The sequence below is a fragment of the Schistocerca cancellata genome, chromosome 8, assembly GCF_023864275.1.
Source record: "Schistocerca cancellata isolate TAMUIC-IGC-003103 chromosome 8, iqSchCanc2.1, whole genome shotgun sequence".
NCBI classification, from domain to species: Eukaryota; Metazoa; Arthropoda; class Insecta; order Orthoptera; family Acrididae; genus Schistocerca; species Schistocerca cancellata.
The window spans coordinates 595775746-595793453 of NC_064633.1; positions in this window are offsets into that span (position 1 = coordinate 595775746).

Consider the following 17708-nt stretch of genomic DNA (forward strand, 5'->3'; position numbering starts at 1 on the left):
ACACATTCCAGTTTTGTGAGAATCTTCTCACCATAAGTCGCTCAGCTACTACACTGTTATATGCTTTTGAGTTTCCATCAACTAAGAACTTAGTGTAACACACTCACATTTAGTTCACAGATCGACTAAACATTTCAGTAGCTGCAGAGGCCTCCACACCACCACTTGTTCCTTCATAATTTCTGTCGCAGAAATGCCCTTCATCATTTCCTGATTTACTCTTATAACAATGTTTGGTTAAAATCTGGAAATCTATTACCTTTCCAGTATCCACACTGGTCACCATAGCAACAGAATTCTTAGAAGTGTAGCCGTGTTTCTGATAAGTGCCATACAAAGCTACTGGTATGTCAGCCATACCATCATTTATTTCAACAGCTTCGTTTGCAGCGCCCTTCATTGACATATATGCTACATATTCCACAGCAGCTCCAATAAATCCTACATATTTGTCGAAACACAAGGTGGGCATGGCATATTCATCACAGCACACGTTGTTTCTGCTTTTGTGTGTCCTTTGCCAATTGCTTTCAATCCATGAAACCACCTAACATTTACATCAAAATAATTATCTTTACACTTATCAGAATTCCAAAATGAATGAGTGTATTTACAACTGGCACAATTAATGATAAATTTCTTGGCTAGTTCATTGATACCTCAAAAAATGGTTCAAATGGCTCTGAGCACTATGGGACTCAACTGCTGAGGTAATTAGTCCCCTAGAACTTAGAACTAGTTAAACCTAACTAACCTAAGGACATCACAAACATCCATGCCCGAGGCAGGATTCGAACCTGCGACCGTAGCGGTCTTGCGATTCCAGACTGCAGCGCCTTTAACCACACGGCCACTTCGGCCGGCGAGACCTCACTGTCTTCAAGTAAACTAACTGGCCCTCCACATGTTTTACAACACACACATTCACCTAACACCCTGGTTACAATGTGTCCATCTATCAGAATATTACCTAACCTACCATTTCCATCATTTTTGTTTTGTGAAAGCTTCGCGAGAGAAAGTGGAAGTCATATAGAGGGAAAATTAAGTAATATATCTGTGACTGTAACGGTTAGTAACATCAGGAACGGTTATAGATACGTGAAGGGACTAGCAAAATATTGTGTATGTAGTTTAGTATTATATCGCAGCGAATCATATACCATGAAAAAGAAAGAGGAAAAATAAATGAAAAGTACTGAAATGTGTAACTAATTGACAGAGTAAAAGTGTTTGCAAGACGGGGACCCGAACTCAGGTCCTTTGCCCTTCGCAGGGCAGTGGCGGAAGTAACGCTATCAGGGGGGCCCACGAGTCGTGCTTGTATAGTACTTTAACGCGACAGGCAGAGCTCAATGTTCGAGTACCGGTCCGCCACATAGTTTTTATCCGGCAGGAAATTTCATACCAGCACAGACTCCGCTGTGAAGTGATAAATTCATTCTGAAGCTATGGAATTTTGTTCTGGAGAGAAATACTTAAACTAAAATGTAGTTAAAGAATATGGAACGGAGAAATACTTCTAATAATGAATTGGGAAGAAAAGAATCAGGGCAAAAATGTTGGGTGGTACATGTCTTGCAAAAACATTGCCTACAGAGAAGGGTCATCGAAGGAAGGACTGCAGCGAAGATAAAGACAGGAGAAGCCTGAATGCTAGAAGACTATAAGAATGAGCAAAGTTACCAGCAGATTACAGAAGAGTTACGAAAGAGAGAACGCAGGAGAGCATCCAGTCGAAATCTCTCGTAAGACAAAGCTGATGAAGTTTTATTCTGTGCCGGAGTTCGTGGATATAGTCAACAATAAATAAGAAAAATATTTCGATACATTTCATTGTGGTTATAGAGATTAGCTGAGTGAATGATCACTTTTTTTTTATTCAGTCGACAGAATCTTGGTAACTCTACTTCAGCTATTCCCATAATCTACAGTACTACGTTACTAGGAATAGATGATGTATCGTCACTAATCTTTTAACATCATGAAGATTGCTCCTACCACGTGAGCCTCACAGTCACACTTACTGAAAGAGCGTTAACAGAACTTTGCCAAAGTAAGGAGAACTCAAGACCTCTCGTGGCTAAACAAAGAAAATATGTTGACACTTTCCTTGACGTTGTGTGGGTGTAGTGTATATACATACAGCTGTGCTTCAGTTATCGTACCCAACTATTCGAGGTGAAATAATCTCTCCTAACACTGACTTTGTAAAGTAGCTCCTGTCGACTCCCCACAGCATTCCATTCACTTTATTTGCATCGCTTACTATTGTGACTACAACATCTGTGCGCTACACCACCAGTACAGGAAATTTAAAAACAAAAACCTATGACTATTATCCCGTATTACAGCAGCTGCTGCATCGCAAAAATTCGCTCAAACTAGAATTTTTCCGCTATTCATCTTACGAAGAGATGGACATGGAAAACTTTCTAAGTGCTAAGCTTCTCATTTGTCAGGAGAATAAAGAAACAATACCTTTTTGTTTATAAATTTTTGTATACGAGAAATTGCTACCGGCCGGAGTGGCCGAGCGGTTCTAGGCGCTACAGTCTGGAACTTCCCGACCGCTACGATGGTATATCCTGCCTCGGGCGTGGATGTGTGTGATGTCCTTAGATTAGTTAGGTTTAAGTAGTTCTAAGTTCTAGGGGACTGATGACCTCAGAAGTTAAGTCCCATAGTGCTCAGAGCCATTTTTGAGAAATTGCTAAGCTATTCTGACGCGACAGAATTATGTACGCATTTCTTCACTGCTAAAAATAATGAGACAAACTGGGAAATGAACAATGTATTGAGAATTTCCTAAATGAAAGACTGGCTCCATGCGCGAATAACGAAGTTTTGGTTTCAAGTGTGATTACTGCAGAGGCACTATGTTCCGTTTGTGGTAATGCAAGTACAGAACTGGAGCAGTAATATATTAACTAGTAGAACTATAGTCAACAAATCCATTTGTCATTTTTCAGATTTTTTACAAGAGAATAACAAGATTAAATTAAAGAAAAATCTTTCAGTATCTACTTCCATTTGCTCTACACCTGCATTCTTGGCATCGTATGGCTCTGTGCACTATGGGACTCAACATCTTAGGTCATAAGTCCCCTAGAACTTAGAACTTCTTAAACCTAACTAACCTAAGGACATCACACACATCCATGCCCGAGGCAGTATTCCAACCTGCGACCGCAGCAGTCGCGCGGTTCCAGATGGGATCGTATGTAGCAATATTTACTGTAAAACTCCCTGTGGAATTGACGAAGAAATAGCAACTTGGGCAGCAGCTTAGCTGTTTAGCAACTGATAACCATAGATGGTCTTTCAGAAATCACGTTATTTAGTAGGTTATACAAATTTTTGAAAAAAAAGAAGAGATCGTTCTAAAAATTTGTGAAAGGTAGTACATATTAATTGGAGAAATATAGCTGATCCTTAAGTAACAAACGTAGTATAATTACTGAAGTTGCCAGAAATCGCTGATGTAAAAGAAGAAGTGAAGTTTTACAATCCTGTTTTGTTACTCTCTTCTTGCAGATTATCTCTTGTTTTTTTTTAAAAAGGATAAGTTGTATAATCCTTTTCATTTGTAGGAGAAAATGAAGAATCGTTTTATGTAGACCATACGCAAATATACAGTATAAGACATGTGCGTTTATGGATTTATTTATCACGCAGTTCTACATCAATTCATACAATAGATGACTTAACATTTATGATGATGTTCGAATCGGTTCCATTATGGCTAATACGAGAATAGCTGTTGAAAGGAGTGGTTACATAATAAGCCAAAAGAAGGATTCACAAGAAGCCAAAAGGTAATGGTCGAACTTTACAGGCCGGCCGTTGTGGCCGCGCGGTTCTGGGCGCTTCAGTCCGGAGCCGCGCGACCGCTACGGTCGCAGGTTCGAATCCTGCCTAGGGTATAGATGTGTGAGATGTCCTTAGGTTAGTTAGGTTCTAGGTTTTAGAGTTCTAAGTTCTAGGTTCTAAGTTCTAGGGGACAGATTACCTCAGATGTTAAGTCCCATAGTGCTCAGAGCCATTTGAACCATTTGAACTTTACAATATTTACGAACACGGGAATGCGTGACTTCGTTAAGAGCCGTCCGTGGCTCGTGTTCGTGCCATATCTCATTTGACATCCTGTTTTTACTGTACTAACACATCGTTATGTTAATTTCAATTACTGGTGTCGCCGAGTTGCCGCCTTGCCTTCCCGTGAGCGGCAGCAGCGGCGCTTATCGATATAAACCCTGGCGTATTATCTTGCTCACTGCTATGACTTCCCGCTTGTCGTGTGTTCGGAGTGAGTTCGGATCTGCGAGTCAGTTGGAACGTGGCAGCATGGAGTTCGGGACCTGGCAGTGTTGAAGTTGGCATGCGGCACAAGTTCAGTCGAGGCGAGGCAGCCGTGAGGTCCGGACCGCCATGACTCGCCCGACGGTTGCCGACACGCATGATTGCAGTGGAGACGACTTTGATTGGTTGTCGGTCGCTCGTCTTGTCGGACGACGTGTATTTGGCAGGCGATCGCTTATGGGTATGCTGTGTGTGCCGACGCGTGAATCGTCCCTGTTATTATACAGTCACTGCGTTAGCATTGTCTAGTTCAGGGCTTAACAACTGGCCGGTTTTGAGCGCGAGTACTCGCGTCTGCTCAGGCACGTGCTCGCGAGCAGGTGCAAGGTCGTGGAGTAGGGAGGGAGGGGAGGGAGGGGAAATGCACGCGCACGTTTGAATGTGATCTCGCGTTCTTAGCAGATTTAACTAGCCATCTGAATGCTTTGAACATTTTACTACAAGGTAAAGATCTGCTAATTACTCATTTCATAGATCAAATACGAGCTTTTAAAATGAAATTGACACTTTGGGTGAGTCAGCTGGAAACAAGAAACCTAGGTCGTTTTCCTAAATTATCATCCATGCAAGTTGTTCACAAAGACTGTGAACGTTATTCATATAGTTTAGTTGATCAGCGCTTTCAAGATCTGACAGCACAAGACAGTGATTTTGATCTGTTCTCTTCATATTCAGCGAATATTTAAGAGATTCGTCCTGAGCTGCAGTAAGAAATTATTGACCTGCAATGTGACAGAGAATACAGAGACAAATTTCAGAACAAGAAAAACATTTTGGAATTCTACAGACACTTCGCTCAGGATAGATTTCCTCGTTTGCACAAACTGGCGGCTACAATAATATCAATGTTCGGTTCCACGTATGTTTGTGAACAACTGTTCTCTGCAATGAAATGTAACAAGACGCGCCTGAGAAACGCATTGTCTGATCGAAATTTAAACTGCACGCTGCACCTAAAATGGACAAGAACAATTACTCCAAACATAAACGCAATTGTAACGGGCAAAAAGTACAAGATAACCGAGAATCCCACACTTCAGTGACACCTTTTATTGTGTAACAGTTCACAAATTAATGCGAATGTAGAAGCATACACTACGCTAATAAAATTATGTGGCACGTGTACATTCTCCTTTATTTGTTTCATTTGTCGCAGCAATAATTCGTGAGTGATATCCCTGCAGGTGGCCGCGGATTTACATTGACTGGCAGCAGCGGTTGTGTGCCCCACGTGACTTTCCCCACTCTCCGCTCTGGTCCGGTAGTGGGGGTAGCGTGCCCGCGCTGCTCCGTGCTCGCGCCCTGCTGCTCACAGCTTGCTCCGCGAGCACGTATGTTGTGAAGCCCTGGTCTAGTTCTTCGTGCAATTGTTCGTGAAACTGTGTGTGGTTTGTGTGATTTTGATTGACAAGTTATTTTAAATGTTGTCGGCGTACTGGCTCTCCGAGGTCGGTTGTCTCTTCGGGCCACGTCCGTTCCTTCAGTTACCATCTTGTGCAACTTGGGTCGGTCCTTTCCTGGTGCAGGGATGTCGCTTAGCCAGTGGGCGTGTTTCCTCTGCACGGCTGAGTCCGGGCCAGTATTTCCGCTGTCGTGTGTCTGGAAGTGCGTGGGAGACGCACCAGAAGTGCAGTCACCATGGAGGTAAGAATAAGTGGAGATGGCGCAACGTATCCCAGCCATACTACTTTTTGAAGCCATGGGGGCGTGGCTCGCTGCCATGACACTCTGACCAAAACATTGCCAGTGTGCTATAGCGCTGCGTGTATTACAGTCGCTCATTGCACCATATACGCATGTAACGTCATCAGATTGGTTGTTTCAAAGTTTTGTTTAAAATAAAATCTCTTAAAGGCGAAATTCCGCGTTTCTTCTGATTAAAAATAGTTTTTAATGTAATATTACGAATAGCTAGTCTTCAATGTAAACGATACAATTTTGTTAATTCAGTAATAAACGTGTATCGCAAACTAAATACTAGTAACTGAAAACTAAGTCAGCTATACCCTCCCTCCAAAGGCCCATAAGTACATTTTGTTTGTAATACGTACTGGAACATTTCAGTTACGTTACACTGCTGGGAAACACTCTTCATTACCACCAATATTTACTGAAATACGGTACATAGAATGGCAAATCTACACAGTGTCCTGTTTAGGCCTATACTTTACGCCAGTTAATGTAGTGTTAGCTTTTAATTTGGTACGTGATGAAGACAAAGTGAGTTACTCAACACTTCGATTATCGACGATACGTACGTATTATACTGAAACGTGAACTGGAAAACTAAGAATTTAATTCTTTGAATTAACAAACCTTTTGCAAATGGTTTGGGTGTGTAGGGAAAAGTGATGGTATAGCATTTTCACGCAGCCTTACTGTTGAAAGGGAAGTTCGGTCTATGTCCTCTTCTCCAAAATGCTGAGAACATACAGAGCTCCACAAATATTTTATTGGCTGATCTTTCTAAGACTACACTTGATTTGCTATTTATTGCAATGTTTGTATCATCGGCAAAGAAAACAAACTTGGCATCAGGTGATGTTACTGATGAAAGGTCATTGATATACACAAGAAAAAGTAAGGGCCCCAAAATGGAACCTTGTGGGAATGAAGGAATACGAACGTTTGGCTAATGTCTGCGAAGTGTGTAACTGAGGCGAGACGTGGGGAACAGCCCGGACTTCACCTAGTGGGATGTGGAAAACCGCCTAGAAACCACAGGCTGGCCGGCACACCGGCCCTCCGTCGTTAATCCGCCGGGCGGATTCGATCCGGGACGGACGCGCCTACCCGAGTCCTAGAAGCAGCGCATCAGTGCTCTCGGCAAATCTGGCAGATCATTCTGTCTATAAACCATGCCAGTCTAAATGGAAGAGACATTCACTCCTGGCACTTAGAACAGGACTGGGAACCACTGCCTGGAACAAAGACGATGCGACATTTGGTAATGAATGTTTGAAAAACTTTTCTCTCTGTGATTTGGCACTTCGAAGAAGTCTAGGGACAAGCAACAGAGCACCGAGAATGATACGGCACTGAAAATGACTTCTGTGAAAAAATGAGACTTAGAACATTTTCCACTTGCAGTCTTTGTATGTTCATTCACGAATATGCAATGTAATAAGTGAAAAAATTGCAACTTTCCACATAGTTTAACTGGGTGGCTTACGATGATAGATCAGATCCCTGTAATTATTCCGAAACAAGGCATTAAGTTATGTCTTCACTTTTTTATAATTTGAAATTTACAAATTATTGAGTATGTGTGTTTTAACAAATATTTCATTTTTAAAATGGTTTCTATTACTCAATTATTGAAATATGGTTACCTATTTATTTAAAATGTATTACCAAGTGGATAACTGTGAGACACGCAAACATACTGTGCCGTTACTGTCACATATCGCTACGTATTATTGATCGATTTATGCCTCCATTTTGTGCTCAATTTTATGTAGAGTGTATTCGGAATATTTCTCACGAGGAAAGCTTTGCATTTTTTTCAGGAACAGCGCGACCGCTACGGTCACAGGTTCGAATCCTGCCTCGGGAATGGATGTGTGTGATGTCCACAGGTTAGTTAGGATTAAGTAGTTCTAAGTTCTAGGGAACTGATAACCTAAGATGTTAAGTCCCATAGTGCTCAGGGCGATTTGAACCATTTTTTTTAACGTTTCCACCGTATTTCCATGATTTTTCATGAAATAAGGGCAACCTCATTGAAACAGAGCCGCACCACGAAGGAATTATCGCAATGGATCGCAAATCGTTAGATGTGACGTACATATACAAACAAATGATTGAAACATAGGAAAAAAAATTGTATAATTTATTCAGAATAAATAGCCTCACTAATTGAGCAAGCCAGTAACGAGATTGTCAACTTTTGGTTCTTTTTCAAGGAGTTATTCGGCTTGGCATTGTTTGACAGAGTTGTCAGATGTCCTAGTGAGAGATATAGTGACAGATTCTGTCCAACTAGCCTGTTAGATAGTCAGAATCCTGAGATGACTGTAGAACCTTACTCTTAATTCTTCTAACGTCCACGACTGGGGAGAAATCCAGCGACCTTGCTGTCCGAGGTAGGATTTCGCACGGGTGAAGACAGGCAGTAGAAACTCCCGACATATGCAGGAGGGCATTGCCTTGCTGAAATGTAAGCCCAGGATGGCTTCACATTAAGGGCAACAAACTGGGGCGTATAACTTATCTACGCTCCAGCCATAGCATTCCGTAGAAAGAACTGGCAGTCTATACAGAGCGATCCTGGTTGTCGCGCAGTGTGTTGGGCGACAGTAAGTCTGGTAACCTACCACCGTCTGTTGCGTCTCCAGACATATCTTCAGCCTGTACTCTAAATAACGAGTAGAATTGTCTTCAGCGATGAGTCCCGCTTCGAATATTGAGACCTGATGGCCACCGAAGACGAGTCTGGAGAAGCCTCACTCAGTGGTGGGTTACAACAATTGACTTTCGCCCGCTACACGGCCCGAAAACCAGGGGTAGTGATACGGGGTGTCATTTCTTTCATAGCAGGATCGTCGACGATATTTTGCGCCCCATTTTGTTGCCCTTTATGGGCAGCCCTCCTGGACTTACATTGCAGCAACACAATGCCCGCGCACATACGGCGAGATTCTCTACTGCTCGTCTTCCTTCTTACTAAACCCTGTCTTGGCCAGCAAGTTTAACATTTTATTTTTAAATGTTAAACACTGCATTCAGTCGGGAGAATCAATCTTGTGGACAATTTGTTCCTTTTACGAAAGATTGCGAATTCCAGATGTGTACGAAGCCTTTTTGGACGATTTAACACAGACTTAGTGATTGCAGGCTCTCTTCGACACAGCTGAAACTTCCCCACTAATTACAGGGCCAACGTGATCATCAAATGATTCAGAAAAAAACTCATTCGTTCATTCACTCCAGAACAAAAATGTTACAAACCTTATTTATGGAGGAAATTGTGTATTAAATCAATCTCCATTGCATGTCCAGATCTCCGGTGATTCCACGTCTTAATTATTTTCCGTTTACAGTCTCTTTCTCTTCAAACAAAGCGCTACTGGCACAAATGTTAATTGGCTCGTTTTAGCGAGAAGAAAAGCAAAATATGTATCTCTCAGAAACACGTCAATCCCTCAACAGATACTCCAGAAGCTGTCCTAGTTACCACTCTAACAACCATGGAGAATGCATATATGCATCTCTGTTATTTCAAAGAATAAACGCACTAGAAAATACTTTGGCGTCGTCGAGCTGTCGCCGCATATGTTACGAGAAAATCAGACCAGATACTTTTCCAAAGTGAGTGAATGTGGATGGTTTGATTGACAATGATTAATTGGTGCGTGGTAGAGGGTATTTTCTGTGGGGACATTACACAAGGTCGCCGCATTTCTCTGCAATTGAGATCGTTTGGAGCATTATGGCAAGGGCCCTCAAACAAGCTCGGGATTTTTACGATATAACTCCCCAGTTCGACGCAATGATATCCCACTCGAGGACATCCATCAGCTCTGTCGATCAATGCCAAGCCGAATAACTGCATACCGAGCGAGGTGGCGCAGTGGTTAGCACACTGGACTCGCATTCGGGAGGACGACGGTTCAATCCCGTCTCCGGCCATCCTGATTTAGGTTTTCCGTGATTTCCCTAAATCGCTACAGGCAAATGTCGGGATGGTTCCTTTGAAAGGGCACGGCCGATTTCCTTCCCCATCCATCCCTAACCCGAGCTTGCGCTCCGTCTCTAATGACCTCGTTGTCGACGGGACGTTAAACACTAATCTCCTCCTCCTCCTCCGAATAACTGCCTACCTAAATGGGCCAGAAGAGGACAAACGTGTTACTGACTTGCTCTATTTATGAAGCTCTCTCTCTTGACTAAATCAGCCAGCTCTTCTAATATTGAAATCTTTTTTGTCTGTGCTTGTACATCACATTCCATATCCGTCATTTGGGGAGAGGGATCTACGTTTCGTGAAGCAGAAAGGTGGAAGGTGTATATAGAGGGTTTATACAAGGGCGATGTACTTGACGACAATATTATGGAAATGGAAGAGGATGTAGATGAAGTTGTAATGGGAGATATAATACTGCGTGAAGAGTTTGACAGAGCACTGAAAGACCTGAGTCGAAACAAGGCCCCGGGAGTAGACAACATTCCATTAGAACTACTGACAGCCTTGGGAGAGCCAGTCCTGACGAAACTCTACCGTCTGGTGAACAAGATGTATGAAACAGGCGAAATAACCCCAGACTTCAAGAAGAATATAATAATTCCAATCCCAAAGAAAGCAGGGGTTGACAAATGTGAAAATTACCGAACTATCAGTTTAATAAGTCACGGCTTCAAAATACTAACGCGAATTCTTTACAGACGAATGGAAAAACTAGTAGAAGCCGACCTCAGGGAAGATCAGTTTGGATTCCGTAGAAATGTTGGAACCCTGTGAGGCAATACTGACCCTACGACTTATCTTAGAAGCTAGATTAAGTAAAGGCAAACCTACGTCTCTAGCATTTGTAGACTTGGAGAAAGCTTTTGACAATGTTGACTGGATTACGCTCATTCAAATTCTGAAGGTGGCAGGGCTAAAATACAGGAAGCGAAAGGCTATTTACAATTTGTACAGAAACCAGATGGCAGTTATAAGAGTCGAGGGACATGAAAGGGAAGCAGTGGTTGGGAAGGGAGTGAGACAGGGTTGTAGTCTCTCCCCGATGTAATTCAATGTGTATATTGAGCAAGCAGTGAAGGGAACAAAAGAAAAATCTGGAGTAGGTACTAAAATCCATGGAGAAGAAATAAAAACTTTGAGGTTCGCCGATGACATTGTAATTCTCTCAGAGACAGGAAAGGACTTGGAAGAGCAGTTGAATGCATTGGATAGTGTCTTGAAAGGAGGGTATAAGATGAACATCAACAAAAGCAAAACGAGGATAATGGAATGCAGTGGAATTAAGTCGGGTGATGCTGAGGGAATTAGATAAGGAAATGAGACACTTAAAGTAGTAAAGGAATTTTGCTATTTGGGGAGCAAAATAACTGATGATGGTCGAAGTAGAGAGGATATAAAATGTAGACTGGCATTGGCAAGGAAAGCGTTTCTGAAGAAGAGAAATTTGTTAACATCGAGTAAAGATTTAAGTGTCAGGAGGTCGTTTCTGAAAGTATTTGTATGGAGTGTAGCCATGTATGGAAGCGAAACATGGACGATAAATAGTTGGGACAAGAAGAGAATAGAAGCTTTTGAAATGTGGTGCTACAGAAGAATGCTGAAGATTAGATGGGTAGATCACATAACTAATGAGGAAGTATTGAATAGGATTGGGGAGAAGAGACGTTTGTGGCACAACCTGACTAGGAGAAGGGATCGGTTGGTAGGACATGTCTTGAGGCATCAAGGGATCACCAATTTAGTATTGGAGGGCAGTGTGGAGGGTAAAAATCGTAGAGGGAGACCAAGAGATGAATACACTAAGCAGTCTCAGAAGGATGTAGGTTGCAGTAGATATTGGGAGATGAGGAAGCTTGCACAGGATAGAGTAGCATGGAGAGCTGCATCAAACCAGTCTCAGGACTGAAGACCACAACAACAACAACATTGATCGCTGCCTCCCGCGAGGGTCACTCGCCTACCAGTCAGCGCTGCTTACACTATTTGCTAATTTAGGGAAAATGTAAGAGTCACAATTGTTGTAGTGCCATTCATATTGTTAGCAGCTCGTGACAAGCTTACTTCGCTACGCAGTACCTGTTCGCTTAATTTCGTTGCAATTGGCGTATTGTCGTTTTGTTGAGTTTGGTTTCATAAGGTACCCAGACGATCAGATCTTGTTGCGCTTTCTCCGTCCAGTCCTCCACACTTTTTCGTATGTTACCACAGTATCTGTGTTATTTTGTAATTTGATTTGAGTTTCTGAAAAGTTTGTTCGTTGTTAATTTTCATTGGAATTTTTTGTCAGTCATTAGAGCAAATAAACATCTGTTAAACTCAGCCATGGCTTACATTCCAAGATCCGTTATATTTCTGTACAATTTTCCATGGTCGAGCGACCCTGTAATAATAAATATAACCTGGTGCATACGTAAGCTTTCTGTTCTCGCCGTGATGGCGTTATCGTTGTGTACAGTGGCCGAAGTGCTATGAGTTATGTTAAGAATTCAGAGGGGACAACGAGCATAGCACTAGCTCGTCTTGCATGATGGCGGATTCGTTTCATAACGAGCGTTGGAATTAGGCTGCTCAGCCCCGATTGAGAACGGAAACTCAAATTTCAATACAAAAGCCGAGATTGGTTCGCGACAACAATTAGATGCCTAGCTTCTGAACCAGAGAGAGTAAAGCAAGAGACTATTCGCTGGTTCAGAAACACAGATGTGGCTCAAATGCTGAGAAGCCATCCTCATGATACGTAAACGTTGTGGCATGTGTTTTAGATGAGCATATTCTACTAACAAAAGTGAGCCTAATAACACTTTCATGTACTTTCTTTTTTACGAGCAGAATGAAATTAGGGCCACACTTTTATGAAGGGTTTGGATTATTTGGAACTAACATGGTTGTTTTTATTTATCATCACTGCTGAGGAAAACTGAAAAAAAAGCCGTAAAAAAGAGTGAGTGCACTACTGCAGTAGGGGAAATGTACTTGATAAAAATAAAAATAAACTTAAATTTGCAGAATGCTTGGACACATTCTCATTTCGAATATAATAAACGTATTTGAGAAAAGCTTCTGTCTACAACTCGGCACGGTTTTAGAAATTATCGTTCGTGCGAAACTCAGCTTACTGTTTTCTCACATGATATCCTGCAAATCATTGATGATGGTGTGGTGTCACCGCCAGTCACCAGACTTGCTAGGTGGTAGCCTTTATATCGGCCGCGGTCCGTTAGTATACGTCGGACCCGCGTGTCGCCACTATCAGTGATTGCAGATCGAGCGCCGCCGCACGGCAGGTCTAGAGAGACTTCCTAGCACTCGCCCCAGTTGTACAACCGACTTTGCTAGCGATGGTTCACTGACAAAATACGCTCTCATTTGCCGAGACGACAGTTACCATAGCCTTCAGCTACGTCACTTGCTACGACCTAGCAAGGCGCCATTACCAGTTACTATTGAAACTGAGTCATGTACAGTCATGAGCGACGTTCATCATTTATGGATTAAAGTTAAGTATTCCACCAGCTACGTCCGTTTTTCTAAAGTATAATTCCCTTGTCCTGTTCCAGACCTCACGCCAGCCTGCGTGAGCTAAAACGCGTGCCTTTCGGCTTCCTCTAGTAAACCGGTGTTGGCTCTTCTGCCAACCCACAACAGATGGTAAACAGGCAGTTTCGGTATTCCTCGATTTCCGAAAAGCATTTTACATAGTTATGCGCACCAGGCACGAAGGTACAAGCATACGCGGTAAGTTCCCCGATGTGTGACTGGGTCGAAGGTTTCTCAAGTAACAGAATCCAGTGCGTTGTCGACGACGGAGAGAGTGCATCAGAGATATGGATATCGCCAAGAGTGCTCATGGAAATTTGATGGGACCTCTGTTACTCTCGAGATACATAAATGATCTCTCAGAGAGTGTGGGGAGCAATCTGTGACGGCTTACTGATGAAGCTGTCGTATATAGGAAGGTGACGTGTTAAATGACTGTAGGAGGATAAAAGGTCATTTCGACGAAGTTTCTTGTTGGTGTGGTGAGTGGAAGATACCTCCAAATGTAGAAAATGTAATTTAATGTAGGTGTTAGAATGAAGCAGTAGTAATGTTCTGCTTGGCACAGCCAAGTCGTTTAAATATCTAGGCGTAAAACTTCAAAGCGATATGAAGTTAAATGAGACTTAAGTTTGTTTTAAGGGTAGCCAATGGTCGACCTCCGTTCACTGGGATAATCCCAGTAGAGCGTGATTGTTGTGTAAAGGAGACTGCACACAGGGCGCTAGTATGTATTATTCTTAAGTGCTGCTCAAGTGTTTGGGATCCCCACCAGGTCGTATTAATTGACCACATCGAAGCAATTCAGAAGCGTTCTGCTAGATTTGTTACCAGTAGGTTCGAACAGCACAAAAGTATTACGTAGATGCTTCGGGAACTTAAAGGCGAATCCCTCTAGGAAAGGCGAGGTTTTTTTTTTCGAGGAACACTATTGAGAAAATTGAGACAATCGCCATTTGAAGATGATTGGAGAACTACTGCCGTCAACATAGGTTTCGCGTAAGAACCTCGATGAAAAGAGAAATTAGGACACGTATGGAGGCTTATGGATAGTCGTTTTTCTCTCGCTGTATCTGCGAGTGGAACAGGGAAGGTAACGACTAGTAGTGGTATAGGGTACCCACTGTCACGCAACGTACCGTGGTTTGCGGAGTATGTAGATGTAGTTTTTGCGGGCCAGTTCCACAGTTGAGAGACGAGGCAGTGTTACTGCATTGTGTCAGAATCGAGTCGATGGTCTTCCAACCGGGTATCGTGGGTTCATTTCGAGGGGAGACAGGCATCCTTCAAACGTAAGGGTTACCTTAGGAAAAAAGTTACGATAAAGCACTTTATTGTACGAGGTGCATTCAAGTTCTAAGGCCTCCGATTTTTTTCTCCAGACTGGAAAAAGATAGAAACATGCACATTGTTTTAAAATGAGGCCCCGTTCATTGTCAATACGTCCCAGAGATGGCAGCACCGTACGGCAGATGGACTTTTACCGCCAGCGGCGAGAATGAGAACTGTTTTAAATACTTAAAATGGCGACATTTTCCTTACTTGAACAGCGTACAATCATTCGTTTTCTGAATTTGCGTGGTGTGAAACCAATCGAAATTCATCAGCAGTTGAAGGAGACATGTGGTGATGTAGTAATGGATGTGTCGAAAGTGCGTTCGTGGGTGTGACAGTTTAATCAAGGCAGAACATCGTGTGACAACAAACCGAAACAACCTCGGGCTTGCACAAGCCAGTTTGACGACATGATCGAGAAAGTGGAGAGAATTGTTGTGGGGGATCGCCGAATGACTGTTGAACAGATCGCCTCCAGAGTAGGCATTTCTGTGGGTTCTGTGCACACAATCCTGCATGACGACCTGAAAATGCGAAAAGTGTCACCCAGGTGGGTGCCATGAATGCTGACGGACGACCACATGGCTGCCCGTGTGGCATGTTGCCAAGCAATGTCGATGCGCAACGACAGCATGAATGGGACTTTCTTTTCGTCGGTTGTGACAATGGATGAGACGTGGATGCCATTTTTCAATTCAGAAACAAAGCGCCAGTCAGCTCAATGGAAGCACACAGATTCACCGCCACCAAAAAAATTTCGGGTAACCGCCAGTGCTGAAAAAATGATGGTGTCCATGTTCTGGGACAACGTGGGCGTAATCCTTACCCATTACGTTCCAAAGGGCACTACGGTAACAGGTGCATCCTACGAAAATATTTTGAAGAACAAATTCCTTCCTGCACTGCAACAAAAACGTCCGGGAAGGGCTGCGCGTGTGCTGTTTCACCAAGACAACGCACCCGCACATCGAGCTAACGTTACGCGATAGTTCCTTCGTGATAACAGCTTTGAAGTGATTCCTCATGCTCCCTACTCACCTGACCTGGCTCCTAGTGACTTTTGGCTTTTTCCAACAATGAAAGACACTCTCCGTGGCCGCACATTCACCAGCTGTGCTGCTATTGCCTCAGCGATTTTCCAGTGGTCAAAACAGACTCTTAAAGAAGCCTTCGCCGCTGCCATGGAATCATGGCGTCAGCGTTGTGAAAAATGTGTACGTCTGCAGGGCGATTACGTCGAGAAGTAACGCCAATTTCATCGATTTCGGGTGAGTAGTTAATTAGAAAAAAAATCGGAGGCCTTACAACTTGAATGCACCTCGTATTAGTGACCACTGAGGTCGTATATCGAGCTTGACCTTCAAGGTGGCAAGTTTTTGCTTTCCCGACTTGTGAATAAATTTTAACATCGGGCGTGGTCGTGACAAGCAATTGCCAACCGTTCGATGAATGTTAGTTCGTTTTCTGTGTTCACGTTGGAAGATCTTGGTGACATCGAGAACTTCTCTTAAAAGGATGAATTATAGTTTACTGTTTTATATATGATTACTACTGTAATCTCGTACTTCAGTGTTAGTGCTTAAGGATTTCATCTCACTTTTAAGGGCAGTTATCCCGACAATCTGTGTGCTTCCATTGAGCTGACTCGCACTTTGTTTCTGGATTGAAAAATAGCATCCACGTCTCATCCATTGTCACAACCAACGAAAAGAAAGTCCCAATGATGCTGTCGTGGCGCGTCAAAATTGCATGGCAACATGCTACACGGACAGCTGTGTGGTCGTCCGTCAGCATCCGTGGCACCCACCTGGATGACACTTTTCACATTTTCAAGTCGTCATGTAGGACTGTGTGCACAGAACCCACAGAAATGCCTACTCTGGAGGCGATCTGTTCAACAGTCATTCGGCGATCCCCCAAAACAATTCTCTCTACTTTCTCGATCATGTCGTCAGACCGGCTTGCGTGAGCCTGAGGTGGTTTCGGTTTGTTGTCACATGATGATCTGCCTTCATTAAACTGTCGCACCCACGAACGCACTTTCAACACATCCATAACTCCATCACCACATGTCTCCTTCAACTGTCGATGAATTTCAATTGGTTTCAGAAAACGAATGATTGCACGCTGTTCAAGAAAGGAAAACGTCGCCATTTTAAGTATTTAAAACAGTTCTCATTCTCGCCGCTGGCGGTAAACTTCCATCTGCCGTACGGTGCTGCCATCTCTGGGACGTATTGACAATGAACGCGGCCTCATTTTAAAACAATGCGCATGTTTCTATCTCTTTCCAGTCCGGAGGAAAAAAAATCGGAGGCCTTAGAATTTGAATGCACCTCATACAAGCTGGAGTAGACACAGGTGCGCTCCTTCCTCCGGTGGGCACATCCTGATGTCGATCCAAAGCCTCACCTAACCTGGTGCAACAGTGGATGACGTACCTGCACTTTCACACAAACAAGTGTTCTGGACATCAAAATGGAGGCAGACAGATCCGAAAAAAGTCGCCTATACTGTCGCAGTAAGTAAAAACTAAATTACATCCATATCGACAGATAAGCTATAGTCATGGCGATACATTAAAGTGTGACCCATATTTCTGCCATAGAACCAGCACCCAGCATTATGCTACTACCAGTAATGATGTAACTTCCCGGATCCTCCCGAAACCATCTGAAGATGAACCTGAAAAGGTTCGAAAACCGGTTCATGGAATAAAGCATTATTAATCAAAAAAGTGACTGGTTGCAGTTGTGTATAACTTATTTACATTCAATATACAGTCACG